The sequence below is a fragment of the Heloderma suspectum genome, chromosome 10, assembly GCF_057233095.1.
Source record: "Heloderma suspectum isolate Gila_16-S chromosome 10, 16-S_ref, whole genome shotgun sequence".
Classification (NCBI taxonomy): domain Eukaryota; kingdom Metazoa; phylum Chordata; class Lepidosauria; order Squamata; family Helodermatidae; genus Heloderma; species Heloderma suspectum.
The window spans coordinates 44,625,857-44,630,085 of NC_139467.1; positions in this window are offsets into that span (position 1 = coordinate 44,625,857).

Below are 4,229 nucleotides of genomic sequence, written 5' to 3' on the forward strand. Positions count from 1 at the left end.
TGCTTAGTCGCTGGCAATTAGCATCTGAAAGAGTCATTAAGTTGTACAGGAATAAAGCCTTGGAAGGAATCCCTTTTGTCTGAATCTTGTTTTGGCTATTGGAGGGGACTTTAAGAGGCAGCTAGGGCGCTCCGGACAATTATCTAGATCCATTTCAGTCTGGCTTCAGGCCTGGTTATGAGACAGACTGCTTTGGTTTGGACGATCTTCACCAGGAACTGGACAGGGGGAGTGTGTCCTTGTTGGTTCTGCTAGACCTCTCTGTGGTGTTCAATACCATCGATCATGGTATTTTTCTGAGGCGTCTGTCTGACTTGGGAGTGGGTGGCGCTGTTCTACAGTGGGTCCAGTCCTTCTTGGAGGGGTAATTTCAGAAGGTGTTGCTGGGGGATTCCTGTTCGACACTGTTGCTGTTGGCCCCTGGTGCCTCTCGGGGTTCCATCTTATCCCCCACGCTATTTATACATGAATATATATTTCATGTATACATTTCATATACATGAAACCACTGGGAGAGATTGTACGGAGTTTTGGGATTTGGTGCCACCAGTATGCTGATGACACCCAACTCAGTCTCTCCTTTCTAAATCCAAGGAAACTGTTCTAATTCTAAACTGGTGTCTGATGCTGGTAATGACTGGATGAGGGTGAACAAACTGAAGCTTAATCCAGACAAAGCAAAGGTGCTCCTGGTCAGTCAAAAGGCAGGTCAAGGCATAGGGATTCCGCCTGTGCTGAATGGGTCTACACTCCCCCTGAAGACTCAGGCTCGCAGTCTGGGGTACTCCTGGACTTGGCCCTGAACCTGGATGCCCAGGTTTGGACAGTGGCTGGGAGTGTGTTTGCACAGCTGTGGCTAGTGCGCCAACTGCGCCCATTCCTAGAGATGTTTAATCTGGCCACAGTCACACATGCCTTAGTTACATCCTGTTTGGACTACTGTAAAATGCTTTATGTGGGGCTGCCTTTGAAAACTTCATCTGGTCCAGAATGTTGAGGCCAGACTGTTGACTGGGCCCGTTACAGGAAGCATGTGACTCCCTTGTTACAACAGCTTCACTGGCTACTCGTCTGTTTCTGAGCTTAATTCAAAGTGCTAATTATGGCCTATTGAGCCCTATACGGCTTGGGACCAGGCTGTCTGAAAGATCACTTGCTCCCATACGAGCCTGTCTGGGTTTTAAGACCTTTGGGAGAGGCACTCTTTCAGTACCATCACTTTCAGCAGTGCATTTGGTGGTGACAGGAGAGAGGGCCTTCTCAGTGGCTGCTCCCAGTCAGTGGAACTCCCTGCTGCAGGAGGCTAGGTTGGATCCCTCTGTGCTGCCCCTCTATCAGCAGGCAAATATATTTTTATTGAAGCAGGGCTTTGGTGTGTAAGTGAGTCTGTTGATTGGGTGCTGTTTTTATTCTGTTATTGTTGTGTTTTTGATTGTGTTGTAATATAGTTGTTTTATTATTATTATTATTATTATTATTATTATTGTTTTCATTGTTTTTACTTATCTATGATTGTAAGCCACCTTGAGTGCCATTTTCATCATAGAAAGGTGGGATACAAATCAAATAAATCAATCAATCAACTTTCCCCAACACCTCCAAAGTGCAGGGAAGTTCAGCAGTGGTGAGCAAGGCAAGCTGTCTTCCAGGGGAGCTGGTCTGCTTTTGCTGGCTTTCTCCATGTAGGGGACTCAAGGGTAAGGTTTCCTGGAGCATTGTCTCAAAGCCACTGTATTAGGATAGCACAGAAGAGAGAACACCTCCAAGTCTTGACTGTGCAACAAAGTGTGCCCAGGGGTGTGCCCACAGCAGCATTTTCTCTAAAGCTGCTGTGGCTTAAATTAATTAGGGACACATGACGTTGTGACCAATCTGTAGCCACCCTGGAATTTACCTGTGGGGAAGCTGCATTTTTGCAGAGTACTTTTAGTCTGTTGTTTTTCTTTAATTCAGCTCCCCTGCAGTTCAGCTGCTGTGTGCCCATCCCTCCGCTTTAAATTCGGTATCACGGGGGCGTTCCTAGGGATGTCCCTAGGGGTGTGACTTTCACCTGGCCATGCCCTCAGTAACCTAGGTAACTACAGTAACTTGCCTGCCTTTCCCACACATTAAAGCCCTAGAGCGCTCTTTCAAGCCTTCGGAATTGCCCTGTGCTTCCTTTTCACCAGTGGGACTCATTAGCCTCTGTGATAATGTACTTCTCTGCTGTTTACTTTACTTAGCTTCTGTGATGTTGTGTTAAATTGCTCCCCTGATGTTGTGTGAAGTCATGTCTCTGATGTTGTGCGAAGTCACTTCTCTGATGTCTCCTAACTTAGCTTCTTTGTGATGCTTGCAGTAAGGGCTTACGGGCGTAAGACCTTATGCAAATGAGGGCTTTATTGCTGTAGCAATCTAGCAGTCTCTAGAACTGCTGCTGAGAAGCCTGTCATTGTGAGCAGGGAGAAGTGCCCAGGGGAAGGAGAAAGAGGGGTTGGAATTCCATGACAGTTTGCTGGAGTGAGGCGAAATTGGAGGGTGCTGTCAGGGGGAGCCTTCAGATGCTGCACTCAAGAATTGGGGATTTTGGCTTCTTCAGGCAAAAGTGTGCACATTGGGGAAAAGATGGGGAGAGGAATAACTCCGTGACAGTTTGCTGGAATGGGGCAAAATTAGGGTGGTGGGATGCTCTCAAAGAGAGCCTTCAGATGCTGTACTGGATACTTGGGTTGTTTCTAGCTATCAGAATTGTGAATTAGTTACTCTCCATTCATAATAATGTAGTAGCAAGGGGGAGCCTGAAAGCAGTCTGGGAAGAAAAGTGGCCCACATCAAAGCGTTTCAATAGCTGGCAACTAGGGCGCCATGTGCTCCTTCTCAAAAACAGGGACTGCAATCTGAGTGGGACATCTAAATTTAGCAGGCCTAAAAACAGCCAGTGCTTGGGTGGGATTCAAATCCACATGCGGAGATGGGAGAAAGCGTCCCCCAATAAGCACAGTGGGCTGGGGCAGGACACCTTGCCGTCCCGGGGTGTAGAGCAGAATTGTCTGTGAGGGAAACCCTGGCATTTGTGCCTTCTTTGCTTTTGGATATGTTAAGCCAGTCACAAAAGAAAGTGGCGAAGCAGCCAACACAACATATATCGGTGGGCTGGCATCCCATGGCAGTGCTCCCTTCTGCAAATGCTTTGGGTGCCTCTCCACTCTCTGGTCATCAGCCAAGAGAGGGGTCAAGCTGGCCAGGACCTGAGTCATGTTGCACATATGTAGCTGTTCCTGCAGACTCTTGGGCTATAAATCTCTCCCCTCCTCATCAGCCAGGTTTGAACCCTGCTGCTCAGAAATCCCCTTTGCCCATTGCCTCAGGTCACAGCTATACCAAACAAACAAAAATATAGCCACACAACACAACACCTTATGTGTAGCAGTTTAACTATCATGGCTGCCTCCAGGGGAACCTGGGAATTGTAGATTGGTGGAGCACTGATTAAGAATTCTTGGTGAGGGATCCCTACTCCCCTTACAGTATGACAGTTGCCATGGTTCTCTGAGGAGGCATTAATGATTCACCTTAAGCACCATTTTTGGCAGAAAGGTGGTGGGAGGTAAAGATGACAGACAGACAGACAGACAGACAGACAGACAGACATTAAACCAGTACATCCTATGGCAGGGGTGGGCAACTTCAGGTGATCTTGGGGCCAATTTCCCTCCCCTCAGACCTGCATGTGCTGCACTCCCCCTGCCCCCACAGCGCAAAAAGGGGGTGCAAAAAAGGGAGGAAACAAGCTAACTTTGTACATTTTAAGCCGCTTTCAGCAGCAAACTGTGCCCTTTTCTCCCGTTTTTTAAAAAAGAAGAAAATGAGGTGGTGGGGGCCACAGGAGCTGCACTGGGAGTGTTGGGACCACATGTGGCCCACAGACGATGTGTCCCCACCCCCTGCCCTATGGTGTATGAATGTTCAGCAACCCTCCAATGTCAGGTTAATAGGCACCAAGGGAGACGTCTGCCACTCTATCAATAGATGCATCTGGGGGATATACCTCAATAACAGTTATAATACCTAGGTTTCAGTTCACTGGAGAGAGGAAACTGGCACAGTACCAGAGATGCTATTTCATGTAACTTCCTTATGTAGCAGCTCCTGTCACTCTTCAAGGTTCTAGTCCTTATGTTTAAGGGCACATCAGCTTGCTCCCAACAAACCAGTACTGACAGTTCTCAAACAGAGCGGTTACAAGTGGT